This window comes from Phyllostomus discolor, chromosome 4, assembly GCF_004126475.2.
Source record: "Phyllostomus discolor isolate MPI-MPIP mPhyDis1 chromosome 4, mPhyDis1.pri.v3, whole genome shotgun sequence".
NCBI classification, from domain to species: Eukaryota; Metazoa; Chordata; class Mammalia; order Chiroptera; family Phyllostomidae; genus Phyllostomus; species Phyllostomus discolor.
The window spans coordinates 192,291,825-192,316,018 of record NC_040906.2 but is presented as its reverse complement, the minus strand read 5'-3'; the positions used below and the strand labels follow the sequence as shown (position 1 = coordinate 192,316,018).

The 24,194-nt window shown below is 39.8% G+C and overlaps 1 protein-coding gene across 6 annotated transcripts in view; it reads left to right on the top strand.

Annotated features, from left to right (window-relative positions):
* Positions 1-24,194, top strand: part of HIVEP2 (HIVEP zinc finger 2) — a 183,727-nt gene that overhangs the window by 97,281 nt on the left and 62,252 nt on the right. For 4 of the 6 annotated variants that reach the window (XM_036024796.1, XM_036024794.1, XM_036024797.1 and 1 more), the window contains exon 2: positions 5,113-5,224. The gene's annotated coding sequence lies outside the window, so the exon portion shown is untranslated. Of the gene's footprint in view, positions 1-4,355; positions 5,225-24,194 lie in introns of those variants that run through there. The other 2 variants (XM_028508939.2, XM_036024793.1) reach the window with 1 other exon arrangement.

Here is a 24,194-nt window from a genome sequence, read left to right as displayed (position 1 = left end):
ACTGTGGATCCAAATATATGCCAGATATAGTAAATGGGTAAACATCTAAAAACACACTTACAGAACAATTTGTAGAAAAATCAGTATATGCATCATATTAAAAGCCCATTTAAGTTCATAAGAAAAAATAGAACCTAAAGGTAGTCAGATTACATGAATAGATAATTTCACTAAAGATAAAAGTCAAAATTATTTTAAAATAGGTGTGTAATTATGGTTACCATTAAAATAAAAAAGCAGCCCTGGAATACCATTTTACATGAAATAAATCACCCAAAATTTAATCACATACAATGTGAGGAAGTTTGGTGCAAGCAGAATGCTCATATATTGCTGGTGGCTTTATAGGTAATTTCAATCTCTTGGCATTAATTTGGCTATAAACTTGAAGTCAATAAATATTTGTACCATTTGATACATCGAGTATATTTCTCTTAATATTTTAAGGAAAAACCATATCTCCAGTGTTAAAAATAAATGAGAACATCTGAAATGTTCACGCATATAGGAATGATTAAGGAAAAGACTAAGCTTGCTAAATCTGTGGAATATTATATGGCCAGTAAAAACGAGACCTATGTGAATTACATGGAAATACAGAATGTTTTCGTGAAATGCTCAGTAAAAAAATGAGGATGCATAATTACGTGTGTATTAGAAGAGCATCTATATGAAAATATGCTTACCTAGAGGTGAATAAATACTAGATTAATATTTTAAAAATGAAGATAGTTGTGATTGGGTGGTGGGAAGAAGGGTGTTTTTCTGGTTGAAAAATGTCTTCAATGTTGTTGTGTATTTATAAGGATGATTAATATAAATTACTAAGTAAGACAGCTGTACTAACTCTGGCCATTACTATTGCTTTCCAAATGTTATCATGTAGTTCTGCCAAAATATGCCACATCCTGGATGTGTATGTCTCAAGGTATTCCCGTCTCCTTATTCTCCTTGGCCAGTTTTTTTTTTTTTTTTTTTTGCTTGGTTTGCAAATAAGAGAGTTCATTATAACCATGATGAAAAAGATGTTATGGGGCCTGTAATATTTGTGAGTCTATTCTCATTCACTTGTACTTATTTCTTTCCCATTTTAAACTGAGAAGCACCTTTAACATCATTGGTGCTCAGTAAACTCCTGCTAAATATAATTGAGCTTTTGCCTACAGGAGGAAAAGATGCTCTGTGATGTAAAGGGGAAAACAGTGCAATGATAGGAAACCTGTCTTCTAGTTGCATGACTCTGGGCCAGTGACTGTGACCCTCTGGGCCCCAGTCTCCTAGTCAATAAGAGGAGACTATTTGGTGGTCACTAAGGAGGAGTCCAGGGCTGTGAATACATTAACATTTGCTGCCATAAAGTGCTCCTGAGAGAGCCGATTAACTGTGTTCACTGTCACAGCAGCATACGTGGCTGAAGTGCTCCCAGAGTGGCCAGGCCAACTCAGGAAGCATGGCTCCTGGGTGCTGCATGGGGTGACCCATTCAGCTAGAGAAAGCTACTCAGGTCTCACATTGTAGGCACATCTGATTTGTTGTACGCAAATAACTGAAATAGACCCATTGGTGACAACATTATCAGATATCACCTAATGATAAATTACTCCATTGTTTACACCGTGTAACTGACTGAAATGCAAAGTTCAAATATACCATATTTTGCTGTGTATAATGCGCACATTTTGCCCGCATTTTGGAGGAAAAAATAAGGATGCACATTATACCTGGGTAGTACTAATTCTGTATCTATATGTTTTTAATTCTTTTATTCATGCCTATGCCTTAAAAGTGTAACTCTAGAAAACAATAATGATATCCATATGCAAAGTAATACCCTGGAATATGATTATTGGTTTTGTTGCTAAATATAAATAAATAAAATCTGAGTTAAAAAATTAAAACAAAATATTTTTTTTCTGAAAGTTTGGGCCAAAAACATGGGTGAACATTATACATAGCAAAATATAGGTATTTAGATTTTCTTACGGAGCCAAAGTGGACTGAGGTGGGGTTTTCGTTCTTTCTGGTTTTGTTTCTCAGTGTGGTGAGGCAGGCAATACAAATAAATGGAAGGTAAGGAGGTTTAGACTCAACCGGTTTAGTCAGGTTATGAAATTATTTCAGGGGTTGCACTGCTGTGTCATGTAAAAATTGAAAGGAGCCTGTGCTCCCATCTCAGCTGTCACTGTTCACTTCTAAGTAAATGAACATTTCTAAAGAATGTCATCTTGGGGTTTGGACACACGAGGCTTGCCTGTTCAACAGGCAACTGATCTGTATCTTCTGGGCTAATTAGGGGCAGTCATTTAACGGAATCAGCCAAACAGGAAACTAATATATTTTGGACTTCCTGCATTTGAAGTGTGATATAAGATGCCGTGTCACCACTGAAAAATTTCTAGGTAATTTGAAATCACTGGCCACTGAGATAACCATAGTTAGACTGAAACTAGAGCATATTTGCTATGTTACAGGTGAATGACCTTTTAAAACACTCAATGACCGGCCATGCTTAAGTAATTGAAGTCCTTTTATGAACTACATATTTTAAGAAAATCATACTTAACCTAAGAAATAAAAAAAGACAGAAAGAGGAATGGTGGATGTATACTTTTGTACTGATCAATTTCATATTATACATTGAAAAATTAGTGAGAAAGAATTTTTTAAAACTTAATTTTTCATTGTAGTTGGCATTGTATGCCAACTACAGATGTACAACACAGTAACATTTAACATTAAACATTCATATACCTTACGAAATGATTACCACGATAAGTCTAGTAGCCATCTGATATATACATAGTTATTACAGTATTATTATGCTCCCAGTGCTGTACTTTACATTCCCATGACTATATTTATAACTGGAAGTTTGTACTTCTTAATCCCTTTCACCTTTTTTGCCCATTCCCCTAACCACCCTCCCCCCTGGCAACTATCAGTTTGTTCTCGTTCTCTGTATCTATGAGTTTGTTCCTGATTTGTTTATTTTGTATATTGGATTCTACATAGATGTGAAATCATACAGTATTTGTCTTTCTCTGTCTGACTTATTTCACGTAGTGTGATACCCTTGAATTTCATCCATGTTGTTGCAAATAGCAAGCTTTCATTCTTGTTTATACCTGAGTAATATTCCATTGTGTGTATATCATATCTTCTTTGTTTACTCATCTATTAATGGATACCTATTGGCTTTCATATTTTGGCTATTGTAAACCATGCTGCAGTGAACATTGGGATGCATATATCTTTTCAAATTAGTGTTAGGTTTTGTATACAGATATCTAGAAGGGGAATTGCTGGGTCATATGATAGTTCTAGTTTTTAATTTTTTGAGGAACCTTCATATTGTTATCCATAGTGGCTGTACCAATTTACTATCTCCCCAACAACTCATAAGGGTTCACTTTAGTGAGAAAGGATCCTTAAGAATCTTCAAGTTCATTCTGCACCATGAGAAGAAGCCCCATTACTTTTTCTTGGAAAGTGACTTACATAAACATAAGTTGGTAAATAGTGTAATAATGCAAAACTATCATGGAAAAAATTCAGAGATGATATTATGAATATAGCTACCAAATATTATTTGAAAAGAGGCTTCCTCATTCTTTCATGAAAGACCTGGAAAAATAAAAAATTATTTTCACAGCTCTAGATGTACAAATGTGAAAAATAACTATATCATTTTGTGTCATTTTGCACTTCACTGTTTAGGTGCCTATATTTGTTGAGAGAGTGTGGTTTAAAATAACCAAACCATTTGACCTTTGTCATATTCATGGTAAGAACCATAAAATAGTAATAAAGACTGCCATTGGATAAATAAGTCTTTTGAGACCATATACAGATGAGTTTCCTAGATAACTATTTCTGGAATGGCAATCAGACGGGAATCTAGACCTAGGTTGTCTTAGAAGTGGAAACCTAGTTCCCACGACTACTCTGGATTTCTACTTCGTTTGTATAATTATTGCTATTTGTCCTCATTGTTAGGAATAATTTTGTTTAGTTTTGTGTTTGAGCATCTCCCTTCCAATAGTGGATAGCAAGTCTGTCTCATCCTTTCTTCTTTAACTGAGATAATTATCAGGGAATGTTTCTAGCATATGGAGTGGAATTGAGGGAGTGACAATCTGTGGCTAATTTCAAATTGTGTACTAAAAATCATGTATTTATGGTGTTGGTGTAGGTTTTTGTGCTTTCGCTTGGATATAGTTGTATTTCACGTTCTGGGACTTTAAAATACTAACTCTACACTGGGGGAACCTGATTCAGGAGCACCATATTTTGCTGTATATAATGCACACAAAGTGTGGCTGTGTATTATACACGGGGGTGCATTATACGTGGCAAAATACGGTAGCTGGAAGCTGTCCAATTTTTTGTCTCCTTCTTCTGGTCAACCCCCCAGCAATCCAATTTGTTTTAGGCTTTCACCCATTGAGATATAGCTTGCTTTCTCTCAGCCTTTCTTATGGCGCTTAGTTAATTTTACATTTGGGCTTCAGAAAAGGTGCATCTACTAATAAAATGAATAAATTTAACTTATATTATTTATAAGTCATAATTAAGCTGTCTAGCAAACTCTTTCCATGAGAGACAGGGTGTAACATTTTAAGAATGATTTGAAAATTCATCTTAGTGAGTTCTCTCCAAATGATGTATCTGGGTATTAGTTCATAGACCTTAACAGCTTTAAGGGACTGCAACTTACACATTTTTGTTGCATTAATAAATTAATAAGAATCAACCAGCCGAATTCCAAAACAGTCAGCTGTATCGTTCCCTCATGTCTGATTTTATGTATCCTAACTGACATTATATAGCCATCATTTCCATGTACCAATCAGTACTGAAAATAAACTCTTCTGCTCTCACCCTGCTGGGCTATTTTATTGTTTTCTCTAGGCTTGAACATTCATTTTACCCCAAACTGAAAAATTTAATTTAGTTGGCAGATGCTTTTGTTGTTTTATAGTTCTAAGTAGCATAGTAACTGGGAGGAGCGACAACCATGATTTGATTTGACTTCTGTGTTACTAATGTGTAAATCATATAATGCTGCTCTGATTCAAACACAATCTTTTGTTGTTTTTTTTTCCTCATTAGGTGGAGTCTTTGATTTGTTTTGAAAGACGATAGTAATCAGATCTACTTGAAAAATTAAGTGAATTGATTTGATTGGAACACTCTTACCAATTTTTTAACATTCAGCAGTTGGGTAAGTTGAATCAAGTGTTTTCTATGTGGTTTGGTTTTAGAATTATTGGAAAGATCTCTCACACAAGACATTAAGTTTTACATAAAAATTTGACAGTAATAATTTGAGGCCCTCAAAACATGTGAAAGAAGTCTGGGATGCTGTCTAAATAAACATGTTTTGAAGTTTCTCCATATTTCTGGAAACTTCCTGTTTCGAAGGATGAGATTAGAAAATGTTGTCATTTATAGTTTGGATCCAGATCTTTCTGTTTACTCTTTGAATGATCACTTGCTTTTAATACTTGAGGTGATGGGAAACTGTCAGATCTCACGTACAGGGAGACGTCTGGGTGTGCCTGTCCTGTGTTGTATCAGAGTCAGATCTAAGGTGGAATGAATAAATCGGTGACTCTTTTTATTTTAAACCATAAACATTTTACAGAAATCTTTGTTTCTGTGATAGGAATAGATATCTTCAGGCCTGTCTCAATTCAACTTCCTTATCACACTGTTTTTGCAGAAGGCCCTGGAGGTAGAAAACTGTAAACCAGGAGGAGTTTAGGCTTTCAGAAAATTATTGGTGCTGCCAAGGCAGCATTTAGTGTGAACAGGACTTTGGCTACTGTTAAAATGTCAGGAGAGTGAAACCTGCTCTGTCAAACAGATTTTTGGCATCAGAAGTCTAAATGATACTGATTTTAAGGTTTGGTAATTTTTAAAAAAAAATCCAGGCAAACTCATGTTTTAATTAACCCTTTACAGAGTAACAGAAAATTTGGGAAAAAACATTGTATTCCTAAATTTTATTCACATTGCTAAAGTGTACAGCTTGATTTTCCTCTGAATAAACTGGAGCTATTTCAAAACCTGACGAAATATAATGAGTAAGAGAGGAAAGTGTCTAATCATGTGGGAAGCAGACTTGGAAACTAAACTAGTAGTATCTGCTTTACCTGTGGACATGCTAAGACGTGATAAGGTCAGATGGTTTTTCATGGAGACAGTTGCATTGTTTGTGCAATGCCGATGACAACTGCCTTCATTTTGTCTAAAATAATCTCCCTTGAAGCTATTGCCCTGGAACTTGATTAGTTAATGTAGCCGTTGAGCATTCAGTGAGTGTAGAGAAACCAAGTGTGGAAACCCCGGGTATCTTTTCATTTTGCCTGTCAGGTTCATGACCCTTGGGTCACAGATTCATTTGTGACCAATAATTTCCATTGTTATGGACACGTGGTGCTATTCGGAAACTTTTGTGGATAATTAAAGGGACAGAAGGCAGTTAGATGAAAAACCCATTAGGAAGAGAAATGTTAAAAAGAGTTTCAAAAGCAAAGCCTTAATTTCTTCAATAGCTATAATAGATGTTCGAAGATGAAAATTAATACTCTGAGCCACTAACTTAAATGGCTTTGTCTGCCACATTTTATTTTCCATCTGCTCCCAAGGCCGGCTTGTACAGTTATTCCCGAAGTACCGTACAATGTTGCACTGAACCTCTGGTCGGCAGGACCCAGGTTAAACTGTGTTGAGGAGACTGTTCTGTTCGTGCCTCTGCAGGACAGACACGGCCCGGGCGCCGGGTGCAGTGGGCCTTCCCCTTGCTCATCGCACTGGGAGCTCTGGGAGGCTGGGGTAAAGTCAGCTCACTGGGGTCACTGTGTTTTAAAATAATTCTTTCTTTGAATTAAATTAGGATGCTACTTAATTCATAAGATCATATGAGGGTTAAGTTCCTGGGAGGTAGTAGGGACTCAGTAACCAGTAGTGATTGTGATGGTGGTGATTAACAGCAGTAGTGGTCACAATCACTGTTTAAACGTGACCATAATTATATTTTACCAACCATGTGACTAATTCTTTGGCCTACCATCCTGGACATAACCCATAGAGATGAGTACATTTTCTCAATTAAACCAAATACTTATTTGGGTAAGGAAACAGTTCATATGAAACTGGTGAGCTCTCCTCATGCTGTGTATGCCTTGCGCAATCAGCAGTTCCTGGAGCATTAATCTGTTCGCCTGGCCTTGTCCATTAGCCCAAATGAGGGTTTTTTTTTTAAATAATAAGTTTTAAAAATGCGTCCAGTTTTCCCCATTCCAAAATTGGTAGTAAATAGAAAACAGTTTGCAAGATGGAACACCCTCACCATTAGATTACTCTTCCTTTTATGGTGCTTTTTTTTAAAAGATAGTAAATGCAAATTATTTTAGCTATAAAATAATATGGCTTTTCATATTCTGCCATTTCCCTTCAAGTCCCCAGGACTATGACTTGCCTTGATCTTAGTCATTTTAAGATAATATCAGCTGACCTATGAACTTTTAACTGCCTACTCAGATTTATATGCCCTCGTGGCATTGGAGGTAATTATTGAAGAATTGTGTAAGTGGTATTTCTTCTTTAAGCTGAGAAAAGGGAAGAGGGAAGGTGAAAACTATTAGCTTTCATTGGGCATGTTCCACAGACTCAAGTTCTTGCTGTAGCTGCTAAATTGTTCCAAAGTAAGAATTAAAAACCCATATTCACTTGAGGAAATAGGGTTTCAGAGCAGTAATTACTTTGTTGAGAATTACATAGTTATCACAGTAGTTTTTGGAATCAGAAGTTATTCAATCTTACTTTGAATTAAGATATCGGAAATAGTTTATTTTCTGTGGAGATTGCTGTATTTTGTGATGTCCCAAATGCATTGTCCACCCACCCATCTGCTCCTTTCTCTTCTGTTATGCCTTTTTATGTTTGTTTGGGGGTTTTTTTGTTTGTTTATTTGTTTTGGCTATTACTTATACCAATATGGAAAATGGAAAACTTGTAACTCTTTCTACCTGGACATTTTTAGCAGGTCTTACAAAGATTTGATAAGTTTGCAAATAAGATCTGCCATCTGTTCTCTATGGTTTGCTATACCTTTTGCTGCTGTTACATATAAAACAGTACACCTTGTAAGCTTCAAAGGTGTTGTGACCCTCAAAATATTTCCTTTTACACAGGGTCATTTTTACAGTTGTTCAGGCGTATAGAGTTCTTCTCTTGGGGTCTTCTGTATTGCAAGGTGACTTAATAGAGTTTAAGTATTTCTGATTATTACTAAACTGATGTGAAATGTTTGGACGCTTATGGTCAACTCATAAGGACAGTTGTCTGTTTTCCCGTTACAGTCCGAGTGAGGGGAGCCCCTTGCTGCTAGGCACACGGATTTATTTCCCCCCAATTTCTTCTTACCCTCTACTATAAAACTTGACTCTTCCTGCTTTGTTTTCAAGTATGTCACTCAGCTGTACCTTGATTCCCTCGTACATTGTATACTTGACCCATTTATGAATTCATCATTCAGTCAGCCGGCATTAACGAAACCCGTGGTACCAGCAAAACGCGTTTTGCTCCACGAGCATTCTGTAGCCATCTGAAAATCTGACTGTGGGTCGCTTTTGTATCCTTTCATAGTATTCCCTCCTGCCTGTCCTTCGTCCCGTCTCCTCACGTCAGTGTGCAGCGTAGGATGGCTGCGTGGGGGAACCTCTCATGGTTTTCTCACCACACAAAACCTACACAGTGCAGCTTAGTAACCGTATGCCTTGTTCCTGTGATGAACTGCAATTTGGGTAATGCTTTACAGTTTACAAATGGCTCCGATGTGACGTTATCTCAGTAAGGGCAATAGATACTATATAGATATGACTCACATTTTGTTTTGTGTACGAAGAAACAGAGGCTCGTGGGGTTACAACTTAATGATTTGCTCAGAGTTACAGTATCAGTGAGTCATAGAACCAGAATTCTGTTTTCTTAACTTTAGACAGTATGCCATGTCGGCTGGCGGTGTTCGAATATCGGGGTTTTGTTGATGTGGTCACTATATTCTGTTTAGTGTGAATCATATAAGGAAATAGAAGCCACATCGGAGTTTGGGAGAAGAGTCACAGCTCATTAATCCAGGGAATTTTGGAGGCAGCACACCTTTACCATCCTTGGTAATATAAACTCTTTAGTTCACCCAGTCACTCCCCCTGTTCTGAGAATCTCAAGCTCCAAGCCAACAGCTTTGTAGATCAAGACTGGTCTGTGGAATTCTGATTCCCTTGGCAATTATAGGTTTCATCATGAATGACTAAATTGGGAATTGGACAAAATCACTTACATAGGGAGCTTCGTGTTTTATCTCATTTTCTCTCTGAGTCATTTTAACACTTGCCGTTTCTCCCGTGTCGTTCCTTGTGCATATATCGGTGCCCGTGCTTTATAGTAAATGATTTTGGGAAGGTTCTCATCTCATGTGCTGCACTGTGACAGCTCACAGGCAAAGACTCTGTCTTCCTTTTATTGGCATCCTCTGCAACCTTGAAAACGGTGATTAGAAAAAATGGTAACTATTCAATAAATATTTGTTAAATTTGATAGACATATTTGGTCGTGCGTTTTCTTTCACAATTTATTTGGGGACTGCAGATTGATATCTGGGCACAGATTTAATTTTAATCATATTAGTGAGATGAATCAGCAAGTCTGATACTTAATTAAATATCCAGAGCAGAGCCATAAGGACAAATTTATGTGCTTTTTTAGTGTTCTTTTTGAATGCAAAAAAAAAAACCCCTTCTTACAGTGAAATAACAACAGTCCCTTCCCGTCTAACCAAAGCAAAACAAAAATTCCCACATTTCACTTACACACACGTTTCATTGTCTCTATGTTGACCATGGGGACAGAAACAATTGACCTCTGATGAGATTTAATGAGGACAAGGAAGACGTGGCGTCTGAGTGTAAGGGCTTCCTGGGAGCTGCATGCGGAGCTGCAGCCGAGGCTGTGCACTTCATCTGGCCTGCAGTGGCGGGAAGCCCCTGGAAATTTCTGAGCAGCAGAGTGATGTAACCAGAGCTGCACTGGTGGAATGTGGCTCCTGCCAGGTTGTGCTGAATGGCGTGGGGGTGGAGGTGAGGGTGGGTGAGTGGGTGCGAGAGTTCCTGAAGGCACAGAAGACATTTAGGAGGCACTTCCATTAATTCACACAAGAGCTGTCACCTCCTGCTGTGCCCTTTACCTCTCCTCCCACACTTCCATCAGAGAAGAAAGCCCTGTTTGGAAAACTTGAGGGGGGGGGAACGTTTGCATCCCAGGTTTAGGGAATGCTTTCTGACTTTTGACTTCTTCCTGTCTAGTCTCTTCCTTCATTCCTCACGTCTCAGGTTTTGCATCACGGTGCCCTTGTGGCTCCTTTCAGTTCAAATTCTTTTCCTCAAGATTCTCCTGATATTTCCACAGGTCACTGCCCTGATCATTGTCCCTGGCTTCCATATACTCGAGGGTACAGTGCCTAGACTTGTCCTTCGGAAGTTTGCATGCAGAGAACCTTATGATCCCCTGACTTGAGGCTCTGGGCAATAGGGCGGGTGTGGAGGGCCTGAATTAGAGTGGTGACAATGAAGAGCACCTGGATACAGACAATAGGAGGGGGGAGTGGGCAGGAAGCCAATGTAGGACTGCCTGAATGGGTAGAGTAGGGGTGTGTGTGTGTGTGTGTGTGTGTGTGTGCGTGCGTGCCTGCATGTACACGCACATGCATGCCCCTCGAGGGACACCGTCAACGATGACACCAGGCTTTGAGCCTGGGAGTTTGAATATCACTTTACAGAAAAAGGGACAAAGGGAGAAGAAGCTGGTTTGGGTAGTAGGAGGATGCATGTGATTGTATACCACTTGAGTTGAAGATAAAAGTAGATGAAAAGCATGTACTTAACTTCTCGTTTTTTCAAGAGGGTTTATTGTTGGAAACAGGAATTCACTGGGGAAGACGTGAGTCTTCTTCCTCTTCTTGCTCTTTTTCCAGATTCTTAAATATTTCCCAAGAGCTTCAGATGGTTTTAGGTTTTCTCAACTTTACTCCTGCCAACCCCCCCCCCCCCAAAGTCACCTCCTTAAGAACATGTATACTTGTCAGAGTACTCACAGCAGCCAGAAGCGTGCCTTTCGGCCTCCTCAAAGAAAAACATACGGGCAAAATAGCTGTCTTTTCCTTTTGAGGAGCATGGCCATTGTCGTCTCACAACTCGCTGAAATAGCACAGCGCAGGAGCATTTCTTGGCAGGCTTGGAAACCGAGGGAATGCGCAAGCACATGCACTTCTTCTTTGCTGCAGTTTTCGGTCGAGGCACTCCAGTTCAGGGGAAGCAGGGCAGTTTTACTTGAGCACTAAAGCTGAAAAAATGTGTAACTTGTCAGAATCTAAAGCTGTTTCCTCAGCTGGTGGCGTGTCTAACAACAGAATCCTCAGGCTCTCTCAGGTTTGGTGGTGGCGGTGAGTTGGCAGGTCTTAGGGTAACCTCCTCCCCGTTTCCTGTCCACTGAGGAGTTTTTGAATTTTAGAAGAGGTTCTCTTGACTAATGCCGTGGAAGAGCATATAATGATAATTATCGTTTGCCCCCCTACCTTGTGTATTAATGATTAAAGCAAGCATTTAATAACTATAGGGCAGTAAATATATTTCAGTTCTGGAGCCATAAAAAGATTTCCATTAACAGAATGTTTTGTGCACAAATAAATTATTCATTGACTGTAGCAGAGCTTGATTCTGTCATCAGCCTTAAGTGGAAATTTTGAGAATACCAATCATCACAGATGCCAACACTAAGTTGGCTTGAGCCCTCATCCTTCTTACAGGGAACCTGAGCTTTTTGGCTATTTGTAAAAGCTTTAGTTCGATTAAATTCAATGAATATTTATGGCATTTCTGCCATATGAAATGTAGTGTTCTGGTGGTTGGAGCAATACAGTGATGAGTAAGTCTGCATTTTAGCTTTCAAGTTGCCTATAAACCGAAAAGAGAGATACTAGTATATGCTGAACTTGGATGTAAGAAGCCTAAGTTGCACCCTGAGAAAGGTATAAATAAAATGTGTTGCAAATTCAGAGAAAGGAATCATACGCATTTTCTTGAGATAATGTGGAGGAAGGCTTGGGGATCAGGAAGTGTCTCCTGAGGAAGTCTTTAAAGACAGGCAAGGTTTTCACAGGTGGAGAGAATGACAGCCACATAGGCAACGAGATGTGATGGGGAATATGGGTGCCATAACAAAGTGAAAAGTGACAGGGGGTGTTTGGAACGCAGCGTCGGTAAGTGAAGAGGAGCCGTGAAAGGAGAGGAAAGAAAAATACCAGGAGATCTATGGAGTGGGGAGGACTTTGAATATGTAATGGGCATATCAGTTAGTTAGGCCTTCAAGAACCTTTACCACTTTTGAGCTAAGGAGTAACATGATTGGATTGTAATTTTGAAATATATCTTACCTCACCAATAAGAAGTAAAAACCTGGAGGGAGACTAGCTAGGAAGCTATTGGGTTCGTCTCCATGGGAGGTAATAAGGTTCTGACCTAGGCTGGTTGTAATGGGGTTACAAAGGAGGGGAGGGACAGATGGAAGAGACACTAAGTTGTCTATCGGTTGTGGCATGTGATTGGCTATTTGAGGGTGGGAAACAGGAAGGAATTTAAAATTCCATTCAACAATTTCCGTAAACCTTTGAATCCAATCAACATTTATGGAAAACCAGCCAGGTACAAGACCTTGTGCTTGGGGCTAGATGTGTATACTGAAAAAAAAAAACGAGAATGGCCCTGTTCTCAAGTAGCTGAAAATCTAGTTCAGGGTATAAAATATGTACTCAGTCAACTAAAATCCACAGCCGATCATGATCAGTGTAATAACGGGGGTAGAGCAAAGGGTTCTGAGAACACAGGAAGAGAGGCCTTAATTCTGACTCCAGAAAAGTGGGGTAGCATGTAGACGAGATGACACTTCAACCTTGAAGATTGGGTAGAGAACACCAATGTATTTTAGCTGCCAGAAATGTTGGAAAACCAAGGGAGACAAGCATCCGTGCTAAGAGGAGAGGAGCTTCATGGACAGAAGGGCTCTTACTTACTGTCTCCAGCATATCAGATCCTGAGCTGGGAACTCTATATTTGAGGGAGGTATCTTTGACAGTGTAAAGTGCTACAAAGTCATCTTCAATGTTATGGTCAAAGAGAGGGCCGCTGTATGTTGCAGGGTATGGATTATGGGATGGCTTTTGAAGAAAGTTTCAGGAGGGTAGAGGGTGGAAACATTCTAAGGGTTATTACCAACCTTGAAGAAATAATTAAACTACATCAGGGAGAGAAAAGGCTGAGCTTCCTCAGTGATTTCTCCTTAATGGATCGAGTTCATGCAAACCACAGTAGATCTTAGAGCTTTGACTGGATTTAGAGGCATCACTGGAGAATGTGTTTTCCCGAGAAGTCTTTGCAAACTTTAAAATATTTCAGAATTGTTAGGTTCCTAGATTATTTTCCCACAAGTAAAAGATTTCAACACTTGCTGCCAGCTTCCCTCTTCCTCCCTGCTTCCTCTTTCCTCCTTCCCACTCCTTCTCTCGAAGCACCCAGCTGATTGGGCTACACACATTTTCCACACCCTTGGCTCCAAGTCAGGGAAGTCCTCGGGCTCTCCTTGGCTCCTTTCCCATGTGGAGGGAACTTTCCGTGGAGAACAATCCAGGGAAGTGAGTGCACACATAGACACACACACACACACACACACACACACACACACACACCAGTCCTTTTCCTGTCCTCAAGGATGTGTATGTGCCAATAAACAGACATGCACTCATATGCAGGCGCTCTGTGCCGCCCTCACCCTGAGGAAACAGGGCAGGGATGCCATGATCTGACAGGAGGTTGCAGGGATATTATTAACAGTTTAACCTTTAGGAACAATACATAAAAATGTTTAAGTTGCTTTATTAAGGTGAATAACATATTACTATAGAATGTAAAGTGATGAGATTTATATCATGGTTGTTTTGTTTTTTTTCGTTGTGTTTTTAAAAATCAATTATTATAGCAAACTGGGCAAATAAAAGATCTTTTACAGAGATACCCATATTATTACAAAGGGTAACTTGAAATGATAACAGACCACCCTATAATTTAAAAGGAATGAAAGGAGAGAAATTCGAAAGAGTAATGGAATGAAAGAAGAAGCAGTTGCTCCCTAACCCCACAAATGCATGATTGTGCATGAGCATGCTGTGTGTGTGAGTACAGTTACAATCCATCCATCCATTCACTTACTTGATCACTCAATCAATAAACATTTGCTGATTTCCTATTGTCTTCTAGGCTGGGAACTGGGAAATGCAACTGGGTAGAGAAAACACATGCAACATTTTAAATAAAATACATTATTTTTATAGGAAATGGGCCAACGTAAGTAAGTTTGCCTGTTTTATAGGAAGATGGCTTGACGAAAGTACATTTATGATGTGCTTTATGCTACTGCTATCACCCTTCAGAGCTATTTCCTACCATTGTAAACCCTGCATGTATTTAACCTGCTAGAATGTAGGAATCCAGTTATTGGATTAATGGTAGTAGGACTCCTTAGAGATTCTAAAGAAATTGTCATACATTCTCTGTAGTAGATTTTACCTACTACAGAACTGGCATTCCTCTTCCTTAGAAACTCAATTGGCATGACGTTTTACCAGGCTGCTTTTCCCGTCCTATCAGAAGCCTTGGGATGGATAGGGTCAGTATGTTTATTTGGGTGTACAGGTAAATATGCTACATATCCTCAGGAATTCCCCACATGTAGGGATGTCTTCTACCTTTTGAAACACTGTCAAGATTTTTTTTTCAACCGGCAAGCAAACTCAGAAGTGGGAAGGACCACTGAGACTGAGAGGTAGGGCAGAGTAAACCTTGTTTTCACTCTCTTTTATTATCTCTTCTTGCTTCATTTTAATACTTTCCTATTTTTCTTTAAACCAGGAATTGTGGCTGGTAGGATTATGTCTTGCAGGCTTTATCCTACTTTAAGTTCAGCTTCGTTACACTTATGAGAAAACAGGGCCTTTGTTTCTTCTCTCTGTTTGCTTTGCAGCCCCAGGCGTGACTGTCAGGGCCAGGTGGGAAATGCCACCGTGCTTACCTCTCTTTTAAATGGTCACAGCTTCTAGCTGAACTGATAAACCACTGGGACCTTTGCCACAGAACTCTTAATCTGGAATTCTCCTGCTTCCAAAGCAAATTTTTAAAAATATGTGCATGATATATGCATAAAGGCAATGATTTTTATTATGTCAAAATATAAATTTTGAGTTTCTGGAGTTGATGCACATATTAACATGTTTTGTAGAGTTACTAAAATATTTGAATTAAACTATGTGTTAATTTAGATGTTTATAATGCATATTTTAAGAATGCTCTAGCCCACATTTGGAAATGTTTATTTGACAAAGATAAAATGTTCATGTGGACTTTTTAAATTTGAGTGGGAAACAAAAGTTAATTTCACCTTGGTATTATTTTCTAATATATTTCTGCTTATATTGCCTTTGAAAGCATAAATTATCTTCTTACATGTTGTATCTGTGGCCTTGAATGAGAGGACAAGAACTGGTCTGATGTGTGTTTCTAGCTTAGTCATTCATTCACTCATTCATCGTTCAGGATGGGATGGAAGAATGTTGACCAAGGACTTGTATTGTTCATTCTGATAAAACCAAATAGATGAGGTGTTCTTAACTGGTAAATACAGTGTTAATGGAGGAGACTAAACACCCTGTGGAGACTTAGGTTATTGTAAGTGGATGGAAAACTGCTATTGAGTCAGGACATATATAACAGCATCATTTTGATGAAGTGTTACTGAATTAACTATAAAATTCCCTTTGATGGTTAGAGGCCAAGGGATCCACTCTTTGCATAATATCTAGAGCTGTGTTGTGTGTGCCTTCAAATTGCATGTCGTGAACCTTTTCCAGTTGCCAGGAACAGGAACTGAAATGCTTTGGTTAGTCACCAACAACTTTTCTACTAGTTTCAGTGAAAATAGAGCTCTTCCGAGTCTTCATATAAACTTTTTTGCTTCAGCTATTTAAACATGTTTCTAATGGGCATTTCTTCTAACTAAGAATTTATAATGAAATGTTTTACCTTGCAGAGTTAGTTTCAGTTCTTGAAAAGGAGTTTCTCAGTCAGGCATTTTGAATTTGTGTTTTGGGGAGGAGCTTGGTTGACCTGTGGGTCATAAGGGGCAGGAGGTCTATTCACTTAGGATTTCGCTTAGAGTATAGAGGTGAGCTGGTGGGTGAAGAGAATGATTTATTTCAAAATATTTATTATTTTATTTTAAACATCCACTGCTATAATTATATTTACTTGCTATTTTTAAGGTGCCCATGTACATGTTTGATGCTTTTTGGAAATCTGATAAAAAATTAAAATAAATTAATTCAATGTTAAGGTTGGTACTGTGAATTATTCTCCAGAAAACATGCACTTAGTTAACATTTTCTGAGGGCCACATTTTAAAATCTTTTTACTTGTAATAACATCATTATTCAACCCTCTTTTAGATATCTTTGAAACTTAAATCAGCAAATACTTTGGGTAATTTATTTAATTTTTTTTCTTTTAAATCATTTTTTTATGTTTCAATTTCAGTTGCCATACAATATTATGTTAGTTTCAGGTGTACACCCCAGTGATTAGACATTATATAACTTACTAAGTTATTATCCTAATAAATCTTGTACCCCTCTGACACAATGCATAATTTTAAAATATTATGGATTATATTCCCTGTGCTGTTTCTTATAATTAGATGTGCTTGAGTTTATGCATTTAATAATAATGGATAAAATAACTTATAAGAAAGATGTCTCTGATAACTCAGTGATTTCTAAGTATTATTTTCTAATATTATCACAGCCTTAATAAGTGATTCCTGAACTGATTAACACCAGTATTACGTGGACTCACACAAACATCATGTGAGGGTAGGGACTTCTGGCGGGGAGGGAGCAGCGGTGGACCGGAAAGGGCACTGGCCGGAGTGTCAGGAAACCACAGAGGTTCCTGCCCGGGATCGCATCGGGTACTTGCAGACCTTGGGCAAGTAGGTCAGCCCTTCCCCATCTCACCACCAACTTCCTGATTTCAGGGAGATACATACATATATGCTGGTATATATAGACTTGTGTACATATCTGCAAAATCTCTAAAAGTCTCTGTTTAAACCATGAGAATCAAGACTTTGTGTGGATCTTTAAACAAAAATTGATATGGATTATTGCAGGAGCCAGTCCTTTAATCCAGATGCCTCGGAAAAAACATTCCTCTAAGCCTCCAAGTGTAAAGGGACAACTTCATCCAAAACATTCATAGTGCTCATGTAAATTGTTGAAAAAAGGTTGCTCCAAGATTTATTTTTCAAGTTTAAGACCTGGATAATGAGCACAAATGTGAAAGGGTGCTCTCTGAGGCCTGTTTCATTCTCTTTTGACCTTCACTGCTGTGCTGCCTTCTACTAGCAGGGTGTCCAGCCTGGGGTCTGTGGGCCGCCTGTAGCCCAGGATGGCTGTGGATGTGGCCCAACACAAAATCATAAATTTACTTAAAACACTATGAGACTTTTTTGTGATTACGTGTCACAATGTATTTAATGTATGGCCCAAGACAACTCTTCTTCTACCACTGTGGCCCAGGGATGCCAAAAGGTTGGACACTCTAGCCCTGGCTGGCGTAGCTCAGTGGATTGAGCGTGGGCTGGGAACCAAAGTGTCCCAGGTTCAATTCCCAGCCAGGGTACATACCTGGGTTGCAGGCCATAACCCCCAGCAACCGCACATTGATGTTTCTCTCTCTCTCTCTCTCTATCTCCCTCCCTTCCCTCTCTAAAAATAAATAAATAAAATTAAAAAAAAAAAAAAGGTTGGACACTCTAACTAGACCTTAATGTTAGTTAGGCCGATACGAAGATGCGGCTCTATACGTGATGTGGAGATGGTGGAGCACATGGCAGCCCAAAGGGCCTGGGTGGCAGGGAGAGCACAGAACAAAGAGGAAAGAGGTGAGAACTAAGTACAGGGTTCTGTCTGTAAATGTGTGGACGTTACTGGACTCAAGCTGCAGAACTCCTCCTCCCACTCATACGTGTTGCCACTCACCGATACTCAGCTCTGCTTTTACCTCTGGCTGCGATGGGGCAGTGGATTTCCAAGACGGGCTGTGTGGGGCTCACCTGTGGTCCTCCCAGCTCCTGGGACTGGATCTGAGCCGTCGTGTTACATAGTGACAAGGTATTTGCAGCAAACTTTGAGATTCAGAAGAGCGGAGGCAAAACCTTGGTGGAACTGCTTTAGAGACAGTCTTAAAGGAGAATTGGGTAGAAGCCAGGCTTGGTTGGACTTTAAGAACACACACAACTTGGGATTTGGCTGTGGCTGCCAGTACTCGTGGGGCCTCCGAGGCAAGAGTTCACATGGAGGCCCTCATGCATTCTTCTTAATGTGATCAGTGGTACATTTTTTTATGTGTAAAGGATATGCAGTTGCAGGGCTTTCTGGATGAGGATAATTTTCTGACTCGTTTTTTTTTTGTTTGTTTGTTTTGAACAGTAATTAAATCTTCATTAAATAAAGAATTTGTAATGTCCTGTTACTGAATTTTATAAGGGTCATGTTTGACAAAAGTGTTTACTTTCATTTTTTTCCAGCTTTAAAAATTTAAGCAGACTGACTGATTTTAGATTTTTTTATTGTGCTTTTCCCCCTTGGCTTTTAAGTTTCTGAAATACAAAAAAAAAAAAACCCCTACATATACCAAAGTCCTAGCTTGGGCTTATTCTCAGTGACCTGAGGGAGTTAAAAATAAAATGTAATTGTATTCAAAGTCTCCAAAATGTCAATGCATTTTCATTAACACGTAAATTAAAGTAAAAAACATAAAACTAAACTATTTTCAAAAAACTATTTTAATTAAATATTCATAATTATATGTTAAACTTAAAAGGCAAACTATATTATAATGATTATGGAAAGCATTTTAAATCCAAAATTATGTAAACAAAGCTGAAGCTTTTAAATATTTATTTTTTTGGATATTTACTGTCTTTTAAGGTATTTTAATAGAAGCAAATCCATTTCCAGGCTTAGTGTTCAATGCTCATTTAGTCGCTAATGCAAGGACATAGCATCGTGCTTCATGCAGTTTGTATCTTCGCAAACATAAGAATAAGAGTTGTTTAACTACACAGTGTTCCTCACGTGCCATCCGTGGTTGGTACAAATACAGCTCTGTCGTGAATAATTCCAGAACCACTGATCAGAGCACTAGAAAGGCAACGAAAGGGGTGAGAGGACTTCTATCCCTGTTACCCCAGAACCCCGCTGCAGCGGTGCCATCTGAGAGAAACGCCTAGGTACCGAAGCCTGAATGCTTCCCACATCTCCTCTGCTTTTCAAATGGCTTCTAACACCACACTCTGCAGTGTCGCAACTCACAGACCTTCAGGGCATTCGAACTCAGTCGCTTTTTGATTAAAGGAAGGAGATTGGGCATGAGATCTGGAGAAACATTTCCCTGGGGCCTGAACAGCTGTACTGAGGAGCTGGGACCTAGGGTACAGGACATCTGGATGCCAGTGACGGAATAAGGCGCCCCTGTATTTTTCAGTAAATTTCTTTTGTGTGCGTTTGTGGTACGTGGGCCTCCTGAAGCGCAGGACCCTCTAACGCGCGCGCGCGGGGCCCAAGGCAGGAACCCCTCTTGCCCAGATGTGTGAGCTCCCCTGGCTGTGGGAGCGCTTCGCATTTTCACCAGGGACACCATCTGCGCAGGCAGCAGAGGGGTTCCTTCTGGGGCACACTAGGGGGAGCTGGCACAGGAAGGAAGAATGGCAGATGGTTTGGGGACTGGCTGTCAGAATGCCTGTGGGATCTTGAACGTCTCCCTTGCTGTCATCCTAGAAATACTTGGTTGGGACTTTTCTAGGGGACTGGAGGTCCCGTGAGAGCAGGTGGGGCTGAACGGCAGATGTGGGTAATTGGCGTTGATACCACTTCATCTGTAATGCTTATAGGCTGGGAGGGCCAGGGGTGTTTGGGCAGCTCATTTCCGAGTCAGTGAGCACTCCCTTCTACACCGGGATGTTGCCAGGGAAAGACACTTCCTCCTGTAAGTCTGTTTCTCTCCACATATTTGGAAAAGAGAAGATAGTTCCCTTATCCTTTAGGAACATTCTCTGTGGAGGGAGCCAGGGATATAGTGCAGTCATTGCTACCGCAGCACTGGAATTGTAAAGGGATTAATTATTCATTTTGATCGGGAATCTTAACCACAAATGGATAGAATTCAGAGGGATTGGGAATTTGGTTAAAAAAAATTTAACTGTATTTCCACTCATCTGTCACTTGAACTTCAGCACCTCCTTCATAATTAATGTAGGCGACAAATGATAGTGGCTTTAGCCTTATCCGTGATTTTGTCATCAGTAGAAATCACAGATATTTTCATATCACGTTACTGTTGTGGCTGATATCTCAAGTATCTTTATGAGCATGACTACTCAAAATTGTGATGGATATTATCTTTTACTATACCTTGTTTCTAACTTTTAATAAAGAATCCCATATGTTACTGTCAACAAGTTTGTTTTAATTTTTTGAGGTAACTGCATTTCATTATCATTGGTTTCCTTTGTAACCCTATGTATTTTATTTTACATAGTTTAAAACTGTTTGTTAAAGAAGGGATCCACGGGCTTCAGCGGACTGCCAGAGGGGCTCGTGGCAGCAAAGAGGTGGAGAAGCACTGATGTCGATGAAAAGCCATCTTTTACTGCAGAAGCTTAAGGCCTTGGCGAGGGCAGTGAGTTACTTCAGGTCACATGGTGGAACAGGAATTAAGAGCGGTGTCCTTCCTGCTCTGTGTGGCCTCCTGGCACCTCCACCCTGATCTCAGTGCCAGGGGAACGAGCTCCTTTGTCTTATTCAGAAGCCCTGTGGTTATGATGAAGGCCCCGCTCAGCGGTCAGTGTCCCTCTTTGTTTGCACTTCCCTGGCTGCTGGTGGCCTTTCTCCCTCCCTTCGCCCATTCCCAGGCCTGCTGCTGGTGGCAGTGAGGTGTGGTCACCTCCAACAGTGCTTTTTCCCTCCGGGGTCTTAAGGCATCACAAAGCATGGTGTCCCAAGACACCCAAACAAGTCATCAGAAAGAATAGAAAGCTTAACCCTGATTGCTTGACCCACTGTGAATGGTACTTCTGGCAATATTGGTATCCCTGTACCAGCAAGGGGAATCTCTCAGCCAACCCAGGGGGCTTTCATAAATTCATTTAGGTACTCCTATCACATTATTTCCTCCTATTTTAGATCAACATGTGCCTCAAATATCAAGAGAAACATATAGAATTGTTTATATTTATATTTCACTTCCAAGTGCCATTTCTAAGCACTGTGTCATTTTTTAAGACAAACATTATTATTATCCTCATTTTACAGATGGGAAAACTAAGTCACAGAAAGGTTAGGTACCTTGCCGGAGGTGATTTCTATGTCCACTACGTGTCAGAGATAGGACTCAAACAAGGTGGTCTGGCCCCACTGTCCGTGACCGGGGCCACCTTGCACCGTGGCCAGTTACTACATGAATGCCTCGCAGCACTGTTGTCCAGACTCTTTCTCTTTTGCTTCGAGTTTGACTGGGAACCTACCTATCTGGGGTGAAGGACGCCTTGGGGTGATGCAGTCCTAGGAGGAACTCCTTCCAGTGTCTCAGAGCTGTCTCTGAAAGGTACTTACTTCATCGTGTGATTCAGAGTGTGTTCAGCTTCTGTCCCTTGCGTGTATGTATTCAAGGCAATATGGGGAAGGGCGAATGTGGCCATACCCTCAAAGTTTGGTGGCGCGGCAAACTGCTCCAGTGGGATTGACTTTGTGTCCATGTCAGGGATGCTGACGGTGCTTTGATCTCTGCGTTTGGAGCCTCCTCCTCCTCAGCAGCACTGGCAAGTACACCTTCGAAAATTTCTATCTGAATTCATGTGTTTTGAAAAAAAAATGTTTGTTAGTGTTTCTCTTCTCTAACACTAGTTGATGTTTTGCCAACTGGTTAAAAGTCTGCAGATCTGAGTGCTGGCTGAGAAGCTAAGCTTGCTGTAACCAGTTATCCCCAGATGGCCAGATTTCATTGTGTACCGCTTTTATAGATGCTCACTGGCTGCGTACTTGGGGTTATGAGGTGTACTGTTCCACTCGTTTTTGCCAGCCATGCACAGTACATTATTTGAAAGGTTGGGACAGATGGTATAGCTCAAACTAAAACTGGGAGGGAGAGAAGCAAGTGGAAAGAAATGAAAAGGGCACTTGATTTTCTATTTCACATTTCGGAAGTGGATTTTAGCTTCTGTGATTGACTAATAAATGCAGTGTCGCTATAAGACTTGAATTCATTAGCGTCTGTTTAAACAGATATAACTGAGTAATCGGCAGGAAGCAATCTTTTCCTCCATGGATGCTGTCCCAAACTTCATGGGACCTCCTCCAGATCTGAAAGTGTTTGGGCCATTGGAAGCTGTCAAAAACAGATCCGGGTTTTTCAGAATAAGATGTACTACCGCCGATACCAATCAAAACAGAAAAAATCTCAAATTTTATTTTTAAACTGGAAATAATGTGTGTGTGTATACATATATATATATGTGCATATATATATAGCCTGGTGAGGTCGCGGTGATAAGGACAATTAATCAGTTTTCGTGCAGCTGCTTCCTGACATTTCTGCAAATTGTTGTGGAAAAATTAATGAAGGTTAGATCAGTAATGGTTTCAAGCTTGGCCAGTGGAAACTATGACAGTGTTTCCATCAGCAATTAAGCCGGGCTGCTTTCTTTTTTCTATAGGGGAAGTGGTATGATGTGTGTTCTCCACAGGAAATGGAAAACGACAGCTGAGCCGAGTGAGCACAGGTATGGAGCGCACTCCACCCCGGGAGCGCGCCACCGGCCTGTCCGTGATTCGCACGACCGAGATGCGTTTTCTGCAGAAAGGGTTTGGCTGTGCCACGCTGGGGAATCATTCCTGAACAACGGGGGAAGGATTTTGGTATTTTACTGAGCTGCCATTTCAGAAACAGAGCTAAGCTCTAAAGCTAAACTTTGGGAACCAGAAAGTGGAACGTATGACAAACAGAAAGTGAAACTCACCTATCTAATTTTATTTTTCAAGCCAAAGGTAGTTCAGTACAGGCCCGGTTCACATCCTGTGTAACCCTATGGGATTTTCCCCCGTATTAGTTAAAAAATTTTCCCATAGGGTCACACAGGATGTGAATTAAAGTAAACACTTAACAAGCATGATGAAAAGGAAATTAGCTTTCTAAATGATCCTTTCACTGTTAGCATCCTGAGTACTTATTAGAAATACGGGAAAGGGTCACTTCAATGTCTCATTATCAAGTTGTTACATTATTAATAGAATATATTAATATTCTTCCCTATTAAATATGAAGTGTACTTCCTTATATGTGAAACTAAATTTTACATAAATGTTCCCCCTTTTTTGAAAACATTAAATAAAACCTTAGCAAAATTCTCTGTAGATCAGTGGTTCTTGGCCTTTTTAAAGGAGGGGTTTATAGACCTGTTTAGGACTCTCTTAAAAGGCCCTGGCCCTTTCCCCCAAAGAAGTGCACATGTCAAACATTTTTGCGTACAACTTAAAAAGTTTCACAAACCTCTTAAGTGACCTTGGACCCCAGGCATTTTTCACAGGGCCAGGTTTTTAAAACTTTTCATGGGCAGATAGGAAATTATAGCTTCAGTCATAAAATGTTAATTCGTGACTAGTAAAGACTTTGTCAGAGGCTTTAAGAAACTTTAACTGTAGCAATCATAATTCTTTCCCTTTTTCACTTGAAAACTGCTCCCTTGTCCTTGGGCGGGAGCTTGTACATTGACCAGAACATGCAACGCTGGGCTTGAAGCCGGCTGGATGACATTTTAGCAAGACTTTAGGTGACCTGCTTCAGCCTCACCGTTTCTGAAATGGTAGCTATAGGGAGATAATATGACATTTTTGTCTGGCAAATCGTTCATACTCTCAGTATATATTTTTTCTCTTCTTTCCTCCTCCCTTTGAGATCTAATTTAAATATCAC